The 26,133-nt window shown below is 39.7% G+C and overlaps 1 protein-coding gene across 2 annotated transcripts in view; it reads right to left on the reverse strand.

The window, feature by feature from the left end:
- LOC149445552 (transmembrane protein 132D-like) overlaps positions 1–26,133 on the reverse strand; it is a 1,204,219-nt gene that overhangs the window by 119,305 nt on the left and 1,058,781 nt on the right. Inside the window, exon 1 of one of the 2 annotated variants that reach the window (XM_089653724.1) lies at positions 17,001–17,267. The exons of the other annotated variant lie outside the window; for it this stretch is intronic. The gene's annotated coding sequence lies outside the window, so the exon portion shown is untranslated. Of the gene's footprint in view, positions 1–17,000; positions 17,268–26,133 lie in introns of those variants that run through there. 2 annotated transcript variants of the gene reach the window in all.

Raw genomic sequence — 26,133 nt, forward strand, 5'->3', positions numbered from 1 at the left:
GGGACACAACAGTCTTACAAAATCTAGCCAAGGAAACCCTTTCCAACCCTGTTAAAAAGGCACTTTTACTGCTTTCTGTATAGTGGGAATTTCCACTTCCCTCCTGTACCAGGCATCACAAATCACAAGAAAATTGAGGAAAATTCTTCTAAATACCAACATAGATAGTAATAAAAATGTGAAAAATACTGTGTTCAACATTAAAAAACTTTGAAGTTCTACTTTAAAGACGTCCAAGGAAAAAATATCTGTACAAAAATTTTACACTGAAAAACGACCTTTGTTTTCTTGCATGTCCTATAACAGCCCCTATGTGTGAACTTATGTAGTGACATTTTTGAAGTAGGACATCAATTGGTAAATAGTGAGATTGTCAGGATGCTCACTACACAGTTGAAAAAATTGGTTATGCTTGCTTTATAGGTTTCACATTGAGACAGGTTAAATATTTATGTTTGTAGAAGATTTGCCAGAGGTCCAATTTTTCAGACTTTTGATACTCAATTGCAAAATGTTTATCTTCATTCTGCCTTCAGGCTCGTCATATTAGAGGTCAGCCAACACCTTGCATGTGTTTCAAACATCTATTATGTCCTGCTACCCCCAAGGCGCAGCTAATCAATAGGACTGATATCATTATGTACATCCTGATATAAAAATGTAGGAAACTGCAGAAATCACTGTTCAAAGGGTGCTGCAGGGAAATAGGGAATCACACAACCTGAAAAGTGTCATTCTTTTTTCAAGCTATACAGGACATGGCAGTATTACGAGCAATGGTGACAGAAAAAATAGGCAGGGTGTGTTTAAAGGGTTACTCCACTTTTGTGGGGGGAAAAAAAATCACACAAAAAAAAATCTAGCAAAAAATCTATACAATTACGACACAAGTCATATTGCACACAAGGCAATTAAATTTTATTAAAAAATAAATTTCCTTTTCCATCAGCAGTGCTGTCATTTTCTGTAAAATGCAATGCAAAATGGTTACCTGGAGGTGTTCTGTACACAGAATGTGTACAGAATGACCCCCAGCACCATAATTACCTGCTTGTGTGATTGGCTTCCTGATTTTCCCACAAGTCTGCACTAAGATACAAGTCAGATTTCAGGCATCCCCTGCAAAAAAATTCATTTTTGGTGAGATACTCCTGAAGGGAAATTTTATCTAAAGCGATGCTGACCCAGCAACTTTCCTCATTAGAGCCCTGCAGGTGCAGCAGCTGACTGACAATTAGCAACCACTCATATTCCCATTCATTTTGCACATGGAGACAAACAAACATCCATCTCTTTCTTCAGAATAACACAAGGCAGGAATCTGCAACAACGTGTGTTAAAATCCTTGCAATATACATAGATCACACAGAGGGGAATGTTTTCTTTTTTTTTTAACAAAAGTGGAGTTGTGCTTTAAATATGGAGCAGAGAAAAAAACAACCTATAGAAAGTAATTAGGAGAATTCAGAAAAAGTGTGCTTGTTTCTTTTTTTGTGCAAGCAAACAAGATTTTTAATAAACATATAAAAATGTACATTGCATTAGCCACAGTAAAAGTGAAAGGGGCCTTAATTACCGCATTTTTCGCTCCATAAGACGCACTTTCTTCCCCCCAAAAAGAGGGGGAAATGTCAGTGCGTCTTATGGAGCGAATATGGAGCTCTGCAGCTCTGCAGTGGGACCTTACCTGTTCCTCTATCCAGCGGCGCGCTGTCTTCCCGGCTCCTGTAGTGTGCTTGACAGCCGGGTGCCAAGTGCGCATGCGCAAGAAGCGGTGCTCTTTGTGAATGGTAAGGCGGTACCTGGGACACATGACAGATCCCAGAAGCATCCGGCTGTCCGCCGAGCGCCCACACTACAGAAGCCGGGTAGACAGCGCGCGGCTGGATAGAGGAACAGGTAAGATCAAAGAACAACTCCGCGGAAGTAAGAGCGGGTACCTGTCAAATTGAGGTACCCGCTCCCCCCCTCCCCAAAGGTCAGCAGTCATCTCCTGTACTGTCCGCAGTCTCTGGTCATCTCCTGTACTGTCCGCAGTCTCTGGTCATCTCCTCTACTATGTCCACAGTCTCTGATCATCTCCTGTACTATGTCCGCAGTCTCTGGTCATCTCATGTACTATGTCCGCAGTCTCTGGTCATCTCCTGTACTATGTCCGCAGTCTCTGGTCATCCCTGTACTATGTCCGCAGTCTCTGGTCATCTCCTGTACTATGTCTGCAGTCCATTAGTTCAGAATTTTTTTTACCTGTTTTCTGCCTCTAAAACATAGGTGCATCTTATGGTCAGGTGCGTCTTATGGAGCGAAAAATACGGTATATCAGCATTTATTATTTCACAAGTCAGTGTGTGCAGCCTATTTTGTAGTTTAGTGGTTACGTGGGCACAGCTAGCTTCAGATCATTCTGACATTGTTCTATAAATGATATTTGCATTGCATAGGGTTGCAGTGAATTAGATTTGTCTGCACTGCCTAACATTCATTTTGCATCTGCATGCATTGTAATTTGCATGTTGTCCTCAAACATCCTTAGTTACATTTCTCCAAATCTATCAGCTGAGTCAGAGCATTTTTAAATTGTTTAGCCTTATAGGATTTTACATGGCATTTTGGAGAAAATGTTTTTTTATTATGGCCTTCTGTGTCTCTTGGGCAGATTTTCCCTCAATTCCTTTTCCAGGTTGCTCTAGTTACAGATACAGGGAGTATATTGAATTTCCCCCATGGCGACACAACAGTCTTACAAAATCTAGCCAAGGAAACCCTTTCCAACTCTTTTACAAAGGCACTTTTACTGTTCTCTGTATATTGGGAATTTCCACTTCCCTCCTGTACCAGGCATCCCAAATCACAAGTTCATTGTTCATTGTTCTATAAATGATATTTGCATTGCATAGAGTTGCAGTGAATTAGATTTGTCTGCACTGCCTAACATTCATTTTGCATCTGCATGCATTGTAATTTGCGTGTTATCCTCAAACATCCTTAGTTACATTTCTCCAAATCCAGCAGTTGAGTCAGAACATTTTTAAATTGTTTGTTTAAGGCCTTATAGGATTTTACATGGTATAATTTTTAATAAATACTCCACTCAAATTATTTAAAACAGTCTGAAAAAAGTGATCACATAAATGGGATCCAAGTTGATTGGTTATTGATCGTTAGTAGTAATTGGGATTTGTCAGTGACAGTGTGTTTCCCCAGCTTGGAAAATAGGGACCTGTGTGTAAAACGGAGATAAATGTTTTCCTGGTACAGGTATTATCATGCTATGGAACATTGAACTGCAGAATACAGCACGAAGGAGATGACCTTTTGGTACAATTTGCAATGTGTGGCACATCTTTTCAATGCAAGACAGATTGGACTATTGTTTGTGCAAAGCAGTTTTAGACCTAATTTATCATTGTTCGTTCATAATAATTTTTAAAAAAATATAAGTAACATTCTGTAAAATCCCAAGCCAATAAAAAGTCATCCCTGTGTTTGAATTAGTGCATTTTGTTTGTTTTGTTTTCATTTTATTCCTTGTATCTAGTATTCTGCGTTTCTACATTCAACTACCAAAGAAATACATTTTAACAAGAATTGGTTCCCGCTGCTGGATTCCACTAGAGTGTCACTTTCTTCTTTTTCCTGAAATATTCAATACAATGTATTGAATTCTTCCATTATTTTACAGTTACTTTAACAATGATGTTTAGAGAATTGAATTTGACAAAGTATGATTCCCAGCTGGGAAATGCTGGGGACTGCTGGAGTAAGTAGACATCAAAAAAGCACAAGCCACCAGCCCCGGGGACAAACAATGTCGTTTAGGCTTACTCTTTGCAATAAACATTTTCTTATGCATTATTCAGTTCTTGTTCACTATAAATAATAATAATAATATTACAAATTTTACAGACTTGCAGGGAAAATGCTAAAATTTGAGGGGAAACAATGCTTTCCTCAGTTTTTCTGAAGAAAAAAAATAGCTTAGCAATATTTTAGATTGGTGACATTCAACTGATACCCCCTGTAGCTAACAGCTAGTTGTCTACATTATGTTAATTATGGGAGATGGCCAGCAAAGGCTGGGGAAGAGGCTGGGGAAGAGAATAATTGTTTGTGTCACTTTTTGGACCCAGCCTACCCACCATGTGATATATATATATATATATATATCGGGGGAAGGCTGGGTCCTAGAGTCTGGCCCGCTCAGGAAGGTGTAGCAACTGCTGTGGAGCTCCCAAGAGGGACTGCTGCAGCCTGCAGTCTGTTGGAAGACACCAGGAGCCCAGAGAATCATCAAGCAAGGAGAAGCTCCACCTTGCTAAAGTATGCCTGGACAGCCTAGTTGAGATAGTCAGGGAATGTTTCATTGAATGTTCATGTTGGTCTGTGTTAAAACAATAGTTAGTAAAGATGCATCAACTGTTCTAAGCTTGGTCTGAAGTTATTGTAAAGGGGTGCACGATGGTCCCTGGTGTATAAAAGAACTTGGGCCAGTAAAGCATATATGGGGTATGAAGTACATCCATGACAAGGAGTTAACTTGGAAGGAGGAGTGGAGGAAGTAGCAGTTGCCATGGATAACCAAAATCTAGTGGAAGGTGAATAGCAGCCTGTCATGAAGCATGGTGACTGGCATGTTGGAGGGTCCCCTCATAGCGAGGGAGTCGGTGTTCTGGCTTCCTCCCCAGCAGTTCTGGCTACAATAATCATTTCCTCTCCAGGACTGCTCCCTAGAGACTCACCTGCTCTGCAATCCAACTTCAGTTCTCTTTTGGGTTGAATAGCACCCAGCATCATTCAACCTACTTCCTCTGAGTGCTGGGTCGCATGGACATACCACCCCCATAGCTGGCAACATCATGGCTCCCCACAGTCACATCATAATAATGCAAAGAATGGCATTGAGGACAGCCAAACAGCCAATAAGAAAAAGAAAAGGACAGCACTTCTTTTGATTGACCCAAAGAATTTTTAAAAAAAGAATAAGAAAATTTAAAAAATACATGCTTGGGGCATCCAGGTGGATGGGGTGGAGGGCAGGGGACTATGTGACAACGTATTGGTCAGGACCCTGGGTTGTTAGGGAGACGGCACCTGCCAGCGTCCTAACAACCAGTGACTTATTCCTGCCTCACACATTTTGCTGACAGACAGGGATTTCTGACTCACAGGTAAATGTAAAAAAAGGAATGGGAATAGTGCAAAAAATGCAATGAGTCTCTTTAAGAGACCACATAAAAAACACATGGGTTTATCCCCAAATTTCATACCAAACTTTTTGTGTCTGGTGTGGTTTTCAGAGGAAAACAAAAAATGGGTTCCTCCCAAATCTATTCCAGTTTATTACCTGAGCATACAGCCTGGCTGGCCAAGAGAGCAGCAGGATATTGTACATAACCAGGCCACATGCCCTCAACATGGGAAGGTACCTTTCCAGGGAGGACCTCACTAGCAAGGCATCTTGTCCTCATGTTGATGAGGACAAGGACCTCTTCCCAACAACCCTAGCTTTGTGGATAACTCTGCCCCTTTGTTCACATCCCGGCAACAGGGGCCGGGAGATGTTAGTTGGTGAGAACGATGTGATGGGATCAGATGTGTTGACAGTTTTTTTTCTTTCGGCTGGTGTTGCTGATCATGATGTGGATCTGCATCCTGGACAACATGATTGATGGTGGATTTACATTGTAAGACAGTTTTGGAATCCAGTATACCCCCTGTAATGGAGCTTCACACCCACTGGAGCAAGGTTGTCTGGAAGAGACCCCTGTCTTTATCAATATGGGTACATGGTGCTTTGCCAAGGAATGTCCCCAGGTAAGGTACCCCATTTAGGATGCATATGACCTGGTAAGGTTCAGCAGTTGGGGGGAATACACTCATGCTTTTTTTGTTCCTTGTCTTTGCTATCCCCCTTAAAATCCTTACCTTGGGTTCTTTCATGGAAATTAAGGGAAACCCATACCTTTTTTATGTTTTATTTTTTTTGTCCCCCTTAAAATCCATACCAGACTTGAAGGACCTGGTACAAGTTTTGGGAAGACTACACCATTTTTTTTACACTATCTCCAACCCTTTTGTTTATATTTACTTGCCAGCTGGAAATCTCTAGCTGAAAGCTGAATGTACCAGTTGGAGATGAGTCACAGGTTGTTAGGACACAAGCACATGCCAGCTCTCTATGAATCAGGATCCCTATGCAGGAAGCTGGCAAATTTATCAGTGGTAGCACTACTAAAAATGCACTGCTAAATCTTTTACCTACTGCATCTGGAGGTTTCAGTCAAACACCCATTCAGCCGTTTGCACAGAAACCTCCATACACTTTATACACAGTGCAGTTGTCTCCATAATATTATTTCCTCTTTTGCTCAAATGTTCTTAGCCTACACTGTTAGGCTATTTTTTCTATTGATTTAACTGTTCTGCTTGAATGTTCTTAAGGATATTTTCTCATATGATCATATTTTAAGAAATCTTAAAGTTGCCCTGTGTTTTTAAGTTAGCAGACAGCCGATGACTGTCAGTCACTGGCTCTCTGCTTTGCCCCTCCAGCATTTACTAGAGCTCTGGACTGTGGAGGGGGCAGTGTGCTGAGAGGCTGAGCCAGCTGCCAGTCAGCTATCTGAGAAGACCCTGACATTAATGTTGGGATCCATGCAGAGCCTGGACCAACTCTGTGACCTCTGAACCTGGGACACAGGAGTGCAGAACTAAGTGCACTCCTGTTACCCAGAAGAGAAGTATGGTCAAAAAAACTTTGGCCTAACATCTCTTTCAAATGATAAATTTAAATCTAAAGTATTCAAAGCACTTAAAGTGGACCTTAACCCATTGCAAGTATGTTTTCTCTTCATCCCCTTCACCCCTTAAAGAATTAGAAAATGTTTTTGTTTTTAATAAAAGATTTCCCATTTTTTGTGTTGCAACATATCACTGGATTCCTTTCCTAGGCAAGAATTACATTAAGACACTCTGCTGCCTACTGGGATTGTGACGTTACATCTTAGGAGGCAGTGCTTCACTCTTTGGTACCTGGCAGAGATACTGCAGCTCTCTGCAAGAATTATATAAAGACACTCTGCTGCCTACTGGGATTGCAACATTACATCTTAGGAGGCAGTGCTTCACTCTTTGGGACCTGGCAGAGATACTGCAGCTCTCTGCAAGAATTATATAAAGACATTCTGCTGCCTACTGGGATTGTGACGTTACATCTTAGGAGGCAGTGCTTCACTCTTTGGGACCTGGCAGAGATACTGCAGCTCTCTGCAAGAATTATATAAAGACACTCTGCTGCCTACTGGGATTGTGATGTTACAGCTTAAGAGGCAGTGCTTCACTCTTTGGGACCTGACAGAGATAATGCAGCTCCCTGAAAGAATTACATAAAGACACTCTGCTGCCTACTGGGATTGGGACGTTACATCTTAGGAGGCAGTGATTCACTCTTTGGGACCTGGCAGAGACACTGCAGCTCTCTGCAAGAATTATATAAAGACACTCTGCTGCCTACTGGGATTGCAACATTACATCTTAGGAGGCAGTGCCTCACTCTTTGGGACCTGACAGAGACACTGCAGCTCTCTGCAAGGTTCCAGATACCAGAATCCAACAATATCGGTGTGCATGGACAAAAATCCCCCTGCAAATGCCTAGGCATGCAGCAGAGACCTGTGATACATATGCACACATGTAGATATTTAAATATGGTGGTGCGGAAGAAAAATGTAGGGAGGCGAATATTACACGGGTGAATTTCACTTTTAAATGGTGAATGTGAATGCAGTATGTTCCAAAGAGCTATTGTAAAGAAAAATATATGAAGATGTTTTTTTCATGACTGGAACCATTGTTTTCAGATTGTACTGCCTCCACCCTTCTTGCCCAGTGTTTATATTAACCACTGTAGCTGTTATTTGGCTGGAACATAAGATGATGTTGGAAGGCAGGGAGGGAGCCTTTGCTGCACTACTTCATAGTGGGGGGAGATTTACTAGAAGTGGAGCACACAGAATCTGGTGCAACTGTGCATAGTAGCCATTCAGATTTGAACTTCAACTTTATCAATTAAGCAAAATAAAACCTAGAAGCTGATTGGTTGCTTTGCACATCTGCAATAGATTTTTTTAGTAAATCCCCCAGTGCATACTGAGCATCCTAACACATGATCTGCTTTCCCATTTTACAAATAGCAATCTGTGGGTAGGCCAGAGCAAGCTGTAGGAACAGTGGCTAATGTAAACATAGAATTGTGACCCTGTAGGCAGCACAGTCAGCAAACAGGAGTTTCAATCATTAAAAGTATACATGTTTAATACATATTTTTAAATTTACAGCATTAACCAATTCAGAACTGTAATTATTTAATCAGCACTAGAAGGCCCATTTTGGTTAGGTACAAGAGCACTTTTGTGTGACTTTATTAAATAACGTGGGTAATGTAGCCACTTGTATCCTTGTTGCTATTAAACTAGAGATGTCATAATTGTCCCTAAAAAACTGTCTAGCAAAGCTTGCTACTAATTATAGTTTGAAAACAGTTGGAAAGCAAATTCTCTAAGCTATTGCTATTTAAATGTTTTTTCGAGTTTAAAAAAAACAGAAAAGAAAGAACAATGGACCTCTTTTTGCTGTAGGCTTTTCCGACAACAAAAACTTTAGAAACAAAACAGCAAAATAACCACCGTTCTATAAAAATGATCTGAGATGGAAGTGTAACCATAAATTATTAAGCACCTTATCCTTAAGCTGCCAAAAATACCCCACAGCACAGTCGTATACATGGCAATTTATTTCATGAATACCCCTTCTACCACATTGGCAGCATATTTTTCTCTTTCCATTGTTTTCCTACTGGGGAATTAAACAATAATCAGTATGATCTCTGTACATATGAATGCAAAACTGTAGGCTTCTTGATTCAGTTCCTGACACTATTCATTACTGGCTGTAATTTGCAATGTGAAAGCATTGTGCTGAAAGAAGCATATTCATAGAGCATGCTGTTCTATAGCAATGGCTGTGAGATGTTACAAAATGATAACATAAGTCTGTATCCAGAGCTATTTCTTGTCAACATGCAATGAGGCTATAGTGCAATCAGTTATCAGACACGGCTGTGGTATCGCTATTGAATAAACTAGATTTCATGTATCATGTTAGCCATCTCTTCAAATATAAAACACCGTACATAGGGGGTAAAGCACTTTATATATCATGGTTCTTAGAAATAACCAGAGGCGTAACTACAATGTAAAAGCCACAAGGCCCTGAAGCAACATCTGAATATACTTCAATCAAAACTATTCAAGAGTGCTGTTCTGCCTTTGGCATAACAATTTTCTATAAAACAGGTTGAAGTCTATTTTCTTATTTCCAATAAGAGGCTGATAGTATGTTTAGTTATCCATGCAATACTTACTTCACATAAGCATGCACTGGGTAGTATGTACTATGCAATTTACCTTTTGGCAACACATTTTTAGTTTTCTTTCATCATTTTGTTTCTGATGAGTACATCCACAAAGCAGCCCTGATTTACTAAAGGAAAATTTAGCATCAATTGATCCATAAACCAAATTGAACAGCTGAAGCGCACTCTTGCAGTTTTTAAAGTGTATGTTTGGACAAGATAGAAACAAAATATATTCATTCTCTCCAAAATATTTATATTTCCCCATGTTTCTGTAACCATTTCTGTCACGACCTATTGTACTAAAATGACTGGGTGGGAGCAATAGTTGAGATTCTGAGATGCTATAACTTTCACATAGACCAAATACTATACACTGATTTTGGTTATTTTTACCAAAGAAATGTAGCAAAGTACATTTTAGTCTACATTTATGAAGAAAGATTGTTTATTTGCATAATTTCATAACAGAAACTAAGAAAATGTGTTTTGTTTTTTCAACCTCTTTGGTATTTTGTTTTTATATATAGCTAAAAAATAAAATAAAAACTCAATTATGATTAAATACCACCTAAAGAAAGCTCTGTCTGCCTCAAAAAAATAAATACAATTATATGTGGGTACAGTGCTGCATGTCTGAGTAATTGTCTTTCAAAGTGTGAAAGCGCTGAAATCTGGGCTAGAAGGGGGTAAAACTGTACAGTATTGACATGGCTGAAAATGGTGCAATAAAGAAAAGATCCTGCAAGAAATAAGCTTCCCACTCTCTGTGCCTCCTATTATTGTTGCAATTACATCTCAATTCATGTTATCAGCCTTGCCCAAATCCTCTTTGTGGACTACAGCATTCCTCCCACCAATGTTTTGGAGATTTATTTTATATTATTTTTAGTACAGTATATGACTTACACATTGTACATTCACATCAGTTTCTGTCCTCAAGAAGATAAGGAGAGAAGAGTTATTCTTTAAAAAATGCCATAGCACAGGTTTCACAGGGGTAGCACAGAGTATAACCACAGAAGCAGATGCTATGGGCATCACGGGTTCACATTTGCAATTAAATACAGGGCAGCATCCTATGGTGTAATGATAATCTATGCTTATGTATAACCTGTAGTAGAATATATGCTTGCAAAATGGCAAACAGATATCTTAGGAGCTGCCCATTATTCATCATATGCTCCTTTTTATTTATTTAGTGAGCAATCATAGTGCTTGTCACATTATAAACCTTTTGTATGTTTTTTTAAGGCAGAATGTTAAAGTGATATTAAAACATTTTTTGTTTGCTTTATAATTAAAAAGTATGTTATACTTACCTGCTCTGACAGAATGTTAAAGTGATATTAAAACACCTTTTGTTTGCTTTATAATAAAAAATATGTAATACCTGCTCTGTGCAATGATATTGCACAAAGAGGTCCCTTACCTCCTCCTCTGGAGTCCCCTGTTGGCACTGTCCGCTCTTTCTTCCTACAAGTGCCTCCTTAGCAAACCATGTGCAAGGGGAGCCTCTGTGCAGGCATGCTTCCAAGCTAGACTGTGTGCATCCATAGATACACACAGTGCTGGTAAACCACGCCCCTGCTCCCTCCTCACAAGAGTTTTACACACAGCAGCAGAAATCTATGGATCCGGCTACTGCAGGAAGTGGAGGAAAAGTGCTCCAGCCAGGACAGCGCTGGATTGATGAGAGAAACCAAGCACTTAGGGTCAGGGTAAGCTAGGACAGGTAGTACAGCTTTTTTTTTTTTTTAAGGCATTAAGGTAAAAATGTTTTAACTTTAGAAACACTTTGATATAGTAACCCGTATCTACATATAAGGCTAAAACAATATTATTAAAATGTTTAATGCGCTCTGCAAACTAGAGCCACAACATATGCAGTGAAACTCAGTGTATGCTTTAACATACTTAAGGGATCATTTTAACTCTGAGTAACTGTGTATGCGTTCATGTTAATCAACAACCTGTTAAAGCAATGTTTAGAAATTTGAATTGTACTCTGAGAAATCTCCTTTTTCTCATGATTTCCTAAAAAACAGTATATGAATGAGCCTAGGCACTCCTGAATCTGTAGCCTCATAGCTGTTTAACTACAGCATGGGATTTAAGGCAACTGCCTGCTAGTCTCAGGAGCAGGGGCAGACTGACAACTCATTGGGCCCCCGGGCAATAGGGGATCATGGAGCCCCTGTGTCCTCACCCACTGTCAGGGCTCCAGGGTATGACCAGAGGTATGTGACTGACGCAGGGAAACGCAGGCTTCAGATAAGTTATAAACAATATAATTTATTAAATACTAACAATACAAACATAAACGCAGTGCAATACTAAAACATAACACAGTGCAAACGAACCAAACCACCCACAGATAATACATACAATGCAAGCGTCGTCAGGCAGGCCGGGTCAATAACAATCGGGCAGGTAGGTACAGGGGGGTCAGGCAGAGAATGGTCGGGGTCACAAGCCAGGGATAAAGCAGGAGAAGTCAGCAGAGGTCCGGATCAGGCAGGGTCAGCAACGAATCAGACAGAGACAGAGACAGGAACAGGAAAAGGGATGCAGGAACAAGATACAGGGCCCAGGAAAAACACACACCAAGGAAAAGACTGCAGGTCTGGCCATCACTTAAATACACCTGCCTAAGCAGTTTCAGGTGTTTGGCTGGCTGCAGGGTTGAGTCTCTGATTGCTGGGAGCACCCGCTGGCCAGCCCTGGTACTGCAGCCCACAAGGCAGGTGAGTCCCACCATTACTGGCAAGTCCATTCCTAACACCCACACTCAAACCACACCCAAAAAAGCCTATAAAAGGTACCAGGAGCATTTCATGGGGCCCCTACTGACCACGGGCCCTCAGGCAGTGCCCGAATGGTCAGTCCGCCCCTGCTCAGGAGATTTGGAGTGACATTGGTGATTTCACTATGGTGCTGATCTGTGCTCTGCCTCTACCAAGATGGCCACCTCCACAAAGGGACATAGTGCAGAACACATAAGTCAGTAATGGGGGGAAATCAGTTGCAGGGAGACCACAGGCAATACTAGTGACTAGATCTTTGCCCCTGCCCCATTTTTTGAGCACAGCTGCTAGATCTCAATTTCTTTTTATTAATGTTAATAAAACAAATCTAACATTCACCAGAATAACAATTTTTGGCATGGGTGATGAGTTCTGAATGAGATTTTCAAGGACATACTGTATCTTCACAGACAAAATATCAAAACATTGGTCTATCCTGAAAATTAAAGAATATGGAAACCCAACATTTTATATTCCTGATACAGTATGTACCTGCTGTACTATGTACTTGCATAAAAAAATCCTGTTCTTTTTGTATTGTTTCCTGTGTGTGAAATCCCTTGTATTCCTGCCAGTTCCTCTGCTTTCCTATTAAAAACTGACCACACTAGGTATGAGAGCAAGGTCAGTTCCCTAGCTGCACTCACTGGGAACGCAGCCTGCTCTCCTCCATTGATCAAACATTTCCTGATAACCCCCTCCCCCTCACAGCCATTCACTGGGAAGACCAGTGGGCTGCTGTTTTTCCTCCCTCACCTCTCTAGGCAGCTGAGAACAGAGGGTATGTGATCACTAAAAAGAGAAAAAAGGTATTTATTATGTGGTTTTTTTTTTATATCAACACACAGGGTTTATCTTTCATTTACATTTTAAACTGAATGGGTTGTTTTACAAGGTGAGAGGTTACATATACTTTAAAGTTATTGTTTAATTAGAATGTGAAACTGAACTTTATTCTAATTTTCCATCAGAGGGTGCTATTCAAATGTGAACTGCATATAATTGTATTCAATAGCCCTTTGTGTAAGATTTCCATACCGTAAATTGCTTTGTACATTCAGTAACTCTTGTGTTTTAAATCTCTTATATTGCAGAGTGGAAATGACACCTGCACAGACATACTCAGGGAAAAATAAATTACATTTTGTTGTAAAGCACAAATAAAGCAAAAATGTACAACACCCAATAGGGGATCTCATTTAGGACTCCCACTTAAACAAAAATCTGGAAAAGGTGTTAGCATAGAGACGCTTTGGAACTTATCAGCTGTTATTGGAATATAGTGGATTGGGAAGAGGAAGGCTAGCACATATAGTAAAGAAGCATTGTAAATGATTTGCACCACTAAAAGTATAAATGAGGTTGCAAAGAAATATAAAATATATGCTAGCTGATACAAAGGTCTTATAAACAAAATGGAGCTGGACTTGCTGAAGATTATATATTACTATATAATGTACAGTTTAAGCAAAAATATGACTCATTGAAAGTTATTAATTTATACGGTTACAGTGTGTATATGAAGCACAGAAAAGATAAAAAATGTAGAACCGTTTGTCTCCTTGTGAAATCTTGTTTAAGGTCAGCTTAGAATTAATACACCTGTAAAGACTGTGACAGTGTAGAATCTGTATGGGTAAACATCATTGGTGCAGGTAATAACTGTAATATATTTGTGGGGATTTGTTATGCGCCACCTCAGATGACACTGCTGAAGTACAAATCCTGCTATAATTGAGAAGGCAGCATACAGAAATATTTTTAACTTAAGCTATTCACATATCAAGTGAGACATCTAAAGTTATAGATAAAAATTATCATTTTAAAATATTATTCTAAAATACTAGTAAAGGCTGCAAGCATTATGGATCACGAGCACAAGCAAGCAAGGGTCACTATGGGAACACATTTAGCATCCCATATTGATCTGATAGGGTGGCATCCACATGATGTGGAAGAAGAAAAAGCACACACCAGACCAAAGGTGTCTACAGATGTGGATGCTGCTGCCATTTTGGGTGATTCCATTTTATTTCTCTTTAACACAGGGCTCTTGCAAGTATTTGGCTGTACTGACAGGCCATGTGGTCACATAAATACCAGGTTCCTTTTTTTGTGGATAAACTGGATCACTTTTAATAATAATTGTAATTATACAGTTGTTTCCAGTCCACACTATACAAATATGCATATTAAAGGAAAACATTTCTGATACGTCACAAGACACAGCAATAGTATCATTTGTCAAACAATTTTGACCTCCAATCAGGTGACTTTGCCCAAGTTCTCAAACTGGAGGTTCAGTGGCACTGAAAGGGGTGCAAGGGCAGTTTATTTGGGTGCACATGGGTAAAGGGGAGGGGAAGTCAAAAGTCTGACTGCTTCCACAGAGGGACAAGATAGTAAACACAGTAACTAAACTAACTAGAAGGCAATTTTTGACAGATCTGGTCATCTTAAAAAGATCATATACCATTTCAGATATGTGTGTACAGGAACTCCTGGAAGAAGTTTGTATTAAATAAAATGCTGAGTAAAGGGGCTACAAAAACAGCAACTTTTAGCAAATCAAACAGAAGCACTTAGTCTTCCAGAAAATATATTTTTAAATAAAGATATTTAATATAAATAAGGGATTTAAAAAAAAATTGTAAAACAAATACTGTAGCAAGTGCAATATGAATAACATTTCACCTACTAAGTGACATATCAGCATGGATGTCACTGCATTACCTCAAATTCAATCTTTCTAAAACTGAGCTCATAATATTCCCTCCAGCCCGTGCCCCCTTCCCTGACATCTCCATCAAGATCAATTATACAGCCATCAGTCCCTCCCCTCATGCAAGGGTACTAGGTGTAATCCTGGACTCCCATCTGTCCATTCAACCCCAAATCCAATCACTGTCCAAATCTTGTAGACTTCACCTCCGCAACATCTCCAAGATACACCCATTTTTAACCACCAAAACCACGAAGCAACTTATTCACTCCCTTGTTATATCTCGCCTTGGCTATTGTAACTCCCTCCTCATTGGCCTACCTAATCACAGGCTATCCCCTCTTCAGTCTATCATGAATGCTGCTGCCAGACTCATCCACCTTACCAACCGTTCCATGTCTGCCATCCCTCTCTGCCAATCTCTCCACTGGCTTCCCATTGACCAACAAATAAAATTCAAAACATTAACAATAACATATAAAGCCATTTATAACTCTGCCTCCAATTACATCACCAATTTTGTCTCCAAATATCACCCAAATCATCCTGTCCGCTTCTCCCACAACCTCCTGCTCTCTAGCACCCTTGTCTCCTCTTCCCATGCCCATCTGTCTCCAGGACTTCTCCAGAGCCTCCCCCATCCTCTGGAACTCTCTAGTCCAATCTATCCGACTGTTGCCTACTCTGCTCATGATTAGGTGATTTCTGAAAACCTATCTGTTCAGGGAAGCCTATCTTGCCTTCAGCTAATAACCAAATCTTCTATTTCTCCCAACAGTTCATGCCCTACAGTTATTACCTTTTGTACCACTAGACCCTCCCTATAAGATTGTAAGGTCCAAGGAGCAGGGCCCTCCCAACCCCTCCCAACCCTCTTGTATTGAATTGTATCATTGCAGTATTGTCTCCCTTTATAATGTAAAGCTCTGAGCAAACCATTGGCACTATGTAAATCCTGTATTATAATAATAATAACAATAATGAGTAAAAAAAAAATCTATATGGCTATAGAGAAAAGATTTAGTTATCTAAAGGCATGAAAATAAAAAAATCAACTTGCTAAAAGTTGTTGGTAGATGCATTTCAATCTGAAAAAAAAAAGCTGAAAAAAATGACTGCTGATAATATTAAATTAAATCCCCCATAATTTACAATTATATAAACCCTAAGGCTAAATTAAGTGTTCTTGCATGGCAAGACCACTTACTGTTATCTCACATATATATTCTTATTATTATAGCCAAATTTCCCACCCTAACTCCTCCCACAGTTTTTACACTACATAGGCAGTAATATACCGAAACGTGCGGATTGTTCCCGAATGGTGTGCTATTACTTTGTGGAACGTTTTGCCGAATGGTTCACGAAATATTGGCATTTTTGTGGTGAAATTGGTCCCATAGGAATGAATGGCGGAATGTTCAAAACTAGAGTGGGAGCTGACAAAACCTTTTCACAGTTACTCCAGCCACTCCAACCACACAACAGTTACTCTGCCCACTCCACCCAGTTACTCCGCCCACTCCAGTTGTAGACTACTGGTGGAGGCAAGAACACTTCACACAATTTCCCCAGAAATTGTAGCTTGTCCAGTTCTTATTTAGTGAACACATGCAAAATCACCTAATTTTTGTGTGTTTGACGTTTTTGCAGTGCACTTATAGGGCAGCCTATTAAGTTCTATAGGCTGCCCTATGCGTGACAAATATGACAAATTAGCTCACGTACCTCTTTGAGAATTAGGTTTTGTGTATTTATAACCATGTGTTTTGACATGTTTGACACAACATTTTCATATTAATATTGTATGTCTTTTTTTCCCAAGTTTGGGGTGCCATTAATAAAGGGTGGTGACACAAGCGTGATAGACCACAAACAAAATCACACCATTTTATATACATTCACATAAGGCTAAAGTGTGAATGCAGCCTTAGACACAGAAATCTGATATCAATGAGCAGTAGTAAACAGCAAAAAATTAAACTAAATGTTCTCCCTGCAAGTTAGGAGCATAATGTGTTGATATGCATTGCATACTAGCACATTATGAAAGACTTACCTGAAAACGAAGCCCTCCAGTGGAGCTCTGTCACGGCAACCAGGAGCTTCCATCTTCACCCGATCTTCTTTCCGGGTTCACGACCTGTGGTCCTTTGACTGGTCGAACTGCAATTACATCATTCCCATGCATGCGTGCGGGAGTCTTGGCAGTGGCATGGCTCTCTCAATGGACGGCACTCTGTTGAGAGAGCAGTGCACATGCACTGGTGTCATCGCCGACGCTGCCAAAGTAAATATCTCCTAAACGGTGTACGTTTTGGAGATATTTACAGTACCTACAGGTAAGCCTTAATAAAGACTTACCTGTAGGTAAAACAAAAAAAAGAGATTTTACTACCACTTTAAAAAAGTTAATTTATTAATTTAAATTTTTATTAATCAGTGATAAGGCACATTTCAATACTCATATTTGTAACACTTGTGAAAAGTAAATACTTTTGTCACCTTTTACTACTTGATATGGGAATCTCCTTAAGGCTTTCCTAAACCATCATTATCATGACATAGGGAGTTAACGTGAGAAGTGCTTAGCGTTTTGTATTAGTTTTTTTTAGTATGTTATCCTTGCTGTCCAAATGGGTCAGCAATGCATAGCCTCGCTGCATAGATAAATTACGGGAAAGTAGTAAAAACACATTAGGTATACTGCTATCTTCTTGAATAAATTATTCTTTTACGATACAGGACAAGATCATTTGATCTATTTTGTAGACTCATGAAGCTGCATAATGATCTTATTATAGGATTTGTCATTAGAAGGATTTACCAGGTGTTTCTTGTGGAAGGGAATTTGGTGTGAGATAATGACATTGTTGAGTAATGTAGCATAAAGTGTATTGCTGTTCTGTATATATCTTGCAATGGTTTCAAGATCAAATGCATCATTATGCTACAAACACAATATGGTCTTTTGTGAAATTATGTTAGATGCCTGTTAAAGGCCATTTATGTTTTAAAACAATCTTACTGGTGTACAATAAAATGTTTATTACACCTAAAAGTTTCCAGCAGTGACAGATTATGTATTTCCTTTTGACCCCAGGATTTTCATTAAAAGTAGACTTTTTGCTTGACGGGTTTTGAAAAAAAAATCATACCTGAAAAATAATTTTCCTCTACACTTCTTGTTAAAAAGATTATTTTTGCCTCAGTTGATTAAAAGAGTTAGATTGATAGTTTGATATATAATGCAATCTTTGAGATATATTAATGTATATTGTACATACTATATAACAGGGGCCTTATAATGTGTGTAATGAAGGTTTAAACTAGGACCATTTTTAGGAATTGCTTCCCAATTAAGACTTTAGTCAGATCTTTTTTTTGTTATGTAGACCATATCTAAACCCTAAAACAAAAATGTACCAGTCACTACATGAGGTTTAGTATTTCTTTTTAGGTCTATTTCCTTTGTTTTCTCTTAGTAATCATGTGAACAGCACACTTCAGGTCCATGATTGGATACACCCACTCCTTCACTGTATCTATGGAGGTAGTCATGGTTGTCACTGAGACTGGACTTCAAATATGTCTGCCTTTGTTCAGATGTATTACTTCTGGGAATGAGGGGATTGTTTGTGTACCCAAATAAGAAAACATTACTTTAAGCTTCCAAGTCAGCTCATAAAAAGTGATAAGGACACTGCATATCTAGCAAGACCAACATGTTCTGTATTACTGAAAATGTTCTTAGTCGAGAACAGTGGTCTCCAAACTGCAGCCCGAGGGCCAGATGTGTCCCTTTGCAAGCCTTTATCCAGCCCTTGGGGCACTATTCCTCCCACTGATACAAACAATGGGACACTATACCTTCAGCTACTGACCACCAACCATGAGGCCATGTTCATTTTCACTTGTGCTGGACCCAGGACATTTTCTACCACCACTGGCCTCAGTCCGGCCCCCCTAAAATCTGAAGGATTGTAAAATAGCCCTTTACTTGAAAAGTTTGGAGTCCCCTGGTCTAGAAGATGATTACGGCCACTTCATCTAAAGAATTTTAATCTGCAAAATATTTCATTTTTGTTTTGGGTTTCAGTAATGGTTTAAGGCTTCTGCCTACTGAAACGCTTTGTTGGCATCATATTTGTCTTGTAGACTGCAAATGCAAACTGTGTCATGGTGGATGATATGGTGGATGGGGTTGATTTTTAAAAAAGTATTTTTGCTTGCACATGTTTAAATGATGGAAATCAGAGTTTTTACAAATTTTCTAAGCTCTAGGAAAAATGAGTGCAACTGCACTTGCAGAGTGCAGTCTATTTGCCCTTAGCAAATCCAATTCACTGTGACCTTATTAGAGTTAGCTCTGTTGTATAATGGTGTCTATTCCGTATTTCCTCCCTGCTCTGTTTCTTTTCTGACACTGTTGTCAGTGAGACAGAAAGTGTTGAAACCACTTACAAAATATTAATTTAATAAAAGCAAACCTCTTCATCCTTAGGGCAGAATTTTTTTTTTGTGATAATGGTGCTAAGAGCTTCACTGAAGATTATTTTTGACACAGAATTTGAGGGAGGACAAAGTGTACAGACTGAGCCAGCTGTCCTCATGATGGTGCCATGATTGGAAAATTGGAATATGTTTAATGAAATTAGTAAGCTGCAGCAACCACTGAAAATCTGAATCTGGAAAAATGAGGTGTTCCAGATCAATTATTAACAAATTGGTTAATTTATCTGTATTAATTGATGTGTATTTTTATTAGTTCAGTACCTGTTTCCAATGTTACAACATGTCTCTATTCTCAAATAGTGCAATTTGATCTGTGCCCCATGCAGGGCCGTATTTACCAGCACAAGGATGCACTGGTGTTTCATGCACCCCCATGTGGGCAGTCCTGTTCATATCTATTATTAATATTATTACTATTGTTATTCAGGATTTATATAGCACTGACAGTTTGCCCAGTGCTGTACAAAATGGGGGTAGGCAGTATTGTCACACTACAATTCAATACTGGAGGAATCTATTGGGACATAGAGGCTGCATGGACATGGCCACTGCTCCCAATATGACATCCATGAGGGTGCAGATGTGTGTCCTCAAACTCCCTGCATGCATTCAGGGCCAATCACTTAACCCATAAGGATGTCACATTGGGAGCACTGGCCATGTCTGTGCAGTTGCTGCATCCCAATAGACAGCTATGGCACTGCCCACACATGGATGCAATGCATCAGTAAAACATGGCCCTGCACAGGGCACAGATCAAAGTATCCTATGTGAATGAGGCCTTAAATGTCCTTAGGTAGACTTGCAATTATTATTTAATCAGAAACATCAGCTAAAACATTTTACTTTCTTCCCCTCTGTATTAATTATCACCATAATAGCTATTACACTAATATTACACTAAACTGGAAAACTATTTAAGCCACTTAGAAGTCTATGAGTGAATAAAAATACTGGAACAGTGTGGGAAAACTTTATGAACATATATATCTTGTTATATGTTAGCAGTTTTACCCATGAGGAGAAAGGTGAGCATAAGAAGCCATTCAGCCACAGCATACAGTAAAAGTAACTTTTAAATACCTGTCTGTTTATATATGTGCTTGTGAGGCCATGTGTATGTAGAGGTGACTGGTGTATTTAAATTTACTGGGGTGGTACAGTATGCAGTCAGTTCACTTTTGAGTTTATGACACTTCACTCTTCTCTAGAATGTTGCATAATTCATAGAAAAAAACAGGCAGCACTGTATATTATTTCTTATTTTCTCTTATTGAATTGGCCTGATTTATCTACCTAATACAACAGTGGCAAATCATTTGATATTGCCTAAAACGCTTCTAAATTTTATGTTGCCCCTATAGCATATATAAATGCCTAAGGATAGTATAAATCAACAAGATGGAAATAAATTGAGATTTACAAACAATCTTCTACTTTCAGCAAAACTCTACAGACTGATTTTTGTTTTTTCTTTTTGTAAAAGGCAAGTGATTTTCTATATTTACTTTGTTAGCGTGCTGTGCTCCTAGAACATGGAGGTTTAAAGGGAATTACCTTTATTACATCTTATGTTACTAGCAAAACAAGCAGTCTACTGGGGTACTGTGTAAAGCTGAATTAAGGAAAAGTAAAGACACATTCATCGTTTGATTTTGCAGTTAGGTTAATCAGTTGCTAATAGCTTCACACTGTCTTTTGGTTTTATAGCATTACTCTCTTAAGGGGAAACGGCAATGTATATTGATTTGGGGGCAATGTTATTTTCCATTTTTAGATTTATACACCTTTAAACTTATGTTTTGTATTTTTTTATGCACATAAAATAGTTGTTTTACAATAAATGAGTTACCTGGTACACCAATGACGCTGGTGTCATGGAGCATTATGGTCTCTCTAAAGAAAGACATACAATGGAAGCAGTTTTCTTTTAGACTCTCTCTTTCTGATTGAAAAACTGATTGAAACATACAGTATGCTTGCTAACTATGCAGCTATGACATTTTCCTGTAATATTCATTTACACAACCTGAAAAGTAAAATGTACTTTGCAACACCAAACATATTAACATTTATAAATAATATCTTACTTTGTAAGGTCCACAGCAAATATATTCCATTGTTAGACACCTTTAACTTTAAAAGGTTCAGAATGCTCTACCATTTTTTCTGGTGCAGAACTTTAATATGAATAATGGCCTAGCGATCTGCCATCAGGAAGTCTGTTGCCCAGGTTCCATATATTTATCGATATTGTTATATTGTTGTTCTCCTAAATCATACCTGCATTTATAGCAGTATCTTGTAACCAACTTGGAAGGTTGTAGATTAGTGAAGCTGGGGTTAACCTTTTAGTATATACAGCATATTGCTTTGTTGTCAGGCTTTTTTCACTCTCAGAACCTGAAATGTTCCCTAACAGTGTCCTTCTAACTAACTCTTTGAAGCCAATTTTTAAGTTAACAATGTAATATCAGCTTTATACAGCACAGTCAAAAGAAGGTGCACTGATGCTCCTTTTACTAAATAGGCTGTTCAGTATACAAGTGGGTTTTCACTTTACAAGGTTTTTTTTAGTTAGCTTTGTGAACGTACTGCAATTTCACTTAGCACAGAATACCCAATCACGTGCTTTTACAAGATTAGACGGAGGAAATGAGCAGAGTTTCACCTCATTCACTAAGCCACGGTGAAATTTCCTTGCAAATGAAAATACCTTGCCAAGTGAACAGCCTATTCACCTTTAGTAAATCAACCCCATAGAGTTCATTGACATTCAAGTCTAAAAAAAAGATTACTGCAGTGTATAGAGAAAGTCTTAGCTACTTATATCACAACATATTTATCTGTTCTTACATGTATATTACCCAAAACACCCAATACTTCTTTAAAATAGAAGTATAGGTTTTTAAAAAAAAAAAACTCACCTAGGTGGATGTAGCATTGATCCGATGCTGCATCTGTCCCCTGCCTACTCTGCACTGAGAACTGAGAGATCAAACAGTGCTGATCCCCTCCACTCTGTAAGTCAACAGCTCTCTGCTCTGCCCTTCCAGCACTCACTGGAGCACTGGCTTGTGAAGGAGGCAGGAGCAGCTGGCTCAGGCTCTCAGCAGCTCACATGTATTCTATGCATAAAGGTAAAAAACCTTCTGAGTGCAACTCCCCCCCCCAGCCCCCCTAATACTTCCCAGAGCCTGATCTCGATCCATCAATGTGCACAAGAACAGATACTCTCCTGGCTCTTTCCCTCCTCATTGGCTCAGAGACAGCAGCTGGAGCCATTGGCAGGGCTATGGACTCAGGAGCAAGCACGCACTAGTGCCCCCATAGCAAGCGGCTTGATTTGGGGCACTCAGCAGGGAAGAAAAGCCAGGAGCCCCGTTGGGGCACCAAGAAGAGGAGGATCATGGCTGTTGGAAAGTATGACATGTTTATTATTAAAATAAAATTACCTTTACTGCCATTTTAACCTCTTTCCATCTAGCCCATGTACATAACTGGCTGGAACGGGAAACATACCGATGTGGGTGGACGTTTCTAAACATCAGAGGCTCGTGTGCGACCCCTAGAGCACAAGTCCGGTGATCACTGTGTCCCATGGACACAGCGGATCATGTGACATGGTAAAGAACCTATGAAATTGGTCCTTTACCATGTCACGTGATCCGCTGTGTCCAATAAGTCTAAATGTAAACAGAAGCTGCATGGTGTGGCTTCCAGCTCTTTCTCCTCAAACAGAGTTCTGTCTGTGAACAGAGAAGGAGCTGTTAGCATCGCTAGAGCTTGTAAGCACACTGCCCTCCACCTCAGTGTCCCTGATCACCATACAGTGTCCCTGAGCACCATACAGTGTCCCATACAGTGTCCCTGATCACCATGTAGTGTCTCTATCCTGATCACAGTCACATCAGTGGGTACTGATCAAAGCCCTATCAGCAGGTCCTGGTCACCACACCATCAGATCCTGATCACAGACATACCAGCGGGTCCTGATCACCATCATACCAGCAGGTCATGATTGCCACTACACCAGTGGGTCTTGATCACCGCCACTTTACGTCCTGATTACCGCTATACCAGTGGGTTCTGATCACTGCCATATTAGTGAGTCTTGATCACTGCCATACCAGCAGGTCCTGTTCACTCCCATATCAACGGGTCCTGATCACCACCATACCAGGGGGTTCTAATCACAACCACATCCATGGGTCCTGATCACCACTACACCAGCAGCTCCTGATCACCACCACAAAAGCTGGTCCTGATCACCACCACATCAGCGGGTCCTGATCACCACCATACCAGAGGGTCCTGATCACCACCACACCAATGGGTCCTGATCACCACACCAGTGGGTTCTGATCACCGCCACACCAGTGGGTACTGATCACTGCCACATCAGCAGGTCCTGATCACCGCCATACCAGCAGGTCCTGTTCACTGCCATACCAGCGGGTCCTGATCAACACCATACCAGCGGGTTCTGATCACAACCACATCCATGGGTCCTGATCACAACCACATTCATGGGTCCTGGTCACCACTACACCAGCGGGTCCTGATCACCGCCACATCAGCAGGTCCTGATCACCATCACACCAGCGGGTCCTAATCACCACCACAACAGAGGGTTCTGATCACCACCACACCAGAGGGTCCTGATCACCACCACACCAGTGGGCCCTGATCACCACACCAGCGGGTTCTGATCACTGCCACACCAGTGGGTTCTGATCACTGCCACACCAGCAGGTCCTGATCACCGCCACACCAGCGGGTCCTGATCACCACCACACCAGCAGGTCTTGATCACCACCACACCAGTGGGTCCTGATAACCATCATACCAGTGGGTCCTGATCACTACTACGCCAGTGGGTCCTGATCACCACCACTTTACGTCCTGATTACCGCTATACCAGCACCTCCTGATCACTGCTATACCAGTGTGTTCTGATCACCATACCAGTAGTATATATACCATGGTCTGTGGACTCTATAACTTTCACACAGACTAAATAATATACACTGGTTTAGGTTATTTCTACCACAAAAAGATAACACAATACATTTTTGGCCTAAATTTATGAAGAAAATACATTTGTTTGCAAAATTTAATAACAAAAACGTTTTTTTCACGTTTTTTTTTGTTTATTTAGCAAAAAATAAAAAACCCAGTGGTTATTAAATTCCACCAAAACAATTTGTGTGAAAAAAATGATAAAAATTTTATTTGGATACAGTGTTGTGTGCTTGAGTAATTGTCATTCAAAATGTGAAGCTCTGAAAGCCGAACATTGGCCTGTACTGGAAGGGGGTGAAAGTGTCTGGACTTGAAGTGGTTAATATTGTAGAAGTTCCTATTCATAGAGAGACTAAAACACAGTAATATAGATTTTGGTCTAGTTACCTCAGTTGGTATAAGAGGAAACAAAAATGGAGAAACTTGAGAGGCCAGACTCATAATTTGTGCAAATCCCTATTCTTTACTTAAACTGCACAACTGATCTAGTTAGCCATGGTACCTTTCAAAGGGAGATAGCAAATAAGTGCTGTAGAGTGGGTGTGTATTCTGGGTAAAAATGTAAAATTCCAAGAATACTGTAGAACAAAAAGTATGGTTTTATAAATGAGGTTACTTGCCTCTAATCATTCTTAAAGGTGTGCTTCTAAAATTCCACATACCCTTCTATTTCATTACTTGTTTTTTATTTTTAAAAGAAACCTAATTCCCCCTAAGATTATAACCTATCATACTTTCCACTTATTATTTCAATAGTACTGCGATTACTCTACCTACTGGCCTCCTTTAATATGATCACTAAACTCCTTGGGGACTTCAGGTATCCTGATAAGCTTGCTACAGGACACATTATCCCCTCTGTAAAAATATATGACTCTATCACGCCTCAGCAATCTGAACTCTCATCTTTTCTTTCCATTTTTATAGGCCAAGTAATATAATTTTCTTAGGAAAGCCATAAACTATCTGTTCACATTTATAAAGCAAAAAAATGGTCATTACAACTCAAATTTTATGAAAATCTAAGAAGATGCATTACATTATTATTCTGTGTTGCTTCACTTCACCTGGCAGAAACAAATTAATAAAAATAAATAAAAAGAGCATTCCCTCTTTTCAAAGTTCTTTATCAATGTAGGGACTAGTAAGGACAGTCTCCTCAGCATCTTGCCCAATGTATGTGGTAAGTGTTAGCTTTACAAAGATTCAACAGCAGGTTTTTCCAGACTAATTAAAATAAGGATATATATTTGGTATATGTTTGGATTAACTATTCATAAATTAGCAATTGCTAAGGGGTAATAAATTAAAAATATCACATATTTTAGCACATTTTGTTACTTTCATAACCAAATTATTATGCCTCATATAGAAGGGCTAGCACTCCCCTTATAGCATATTTTCATCAGTAATTCATTACACAGTAAGCTGAGCTCCACAAATTCACACCACCCTTTTTGGAACTAATCACCTTCTTACTTAACCTCTTCCCATCCAGCCACTGTATATATACTATGGTAGGACCCAGATGTTGTAGAGTTCCCCTATAAACTCTAAAACTTCTAGCAGCCTGTGTTTGTAGAAGCAAGGTTTTTGGCTCATCTTCCCCCCCTCCCTTATTTCCTGTGTACGAGTCTACAGCTGGTATTTTC

Source organism: Staurois parvus, unplaced genomic scaffold, assembly GCF_062004578.1.
Source record: "Staurois parvus isolate SC_StPar_1 unplaced genomic scaffold, SC_StPar_1.0 ptg000719l, whole genome shotgun sequence".
Classification (NCBI taxonomy): Eukaryota; Metazoa; Chordata; class Amphibia; order Anura; family Ranidae; genus Staurois; species Staurois parvus.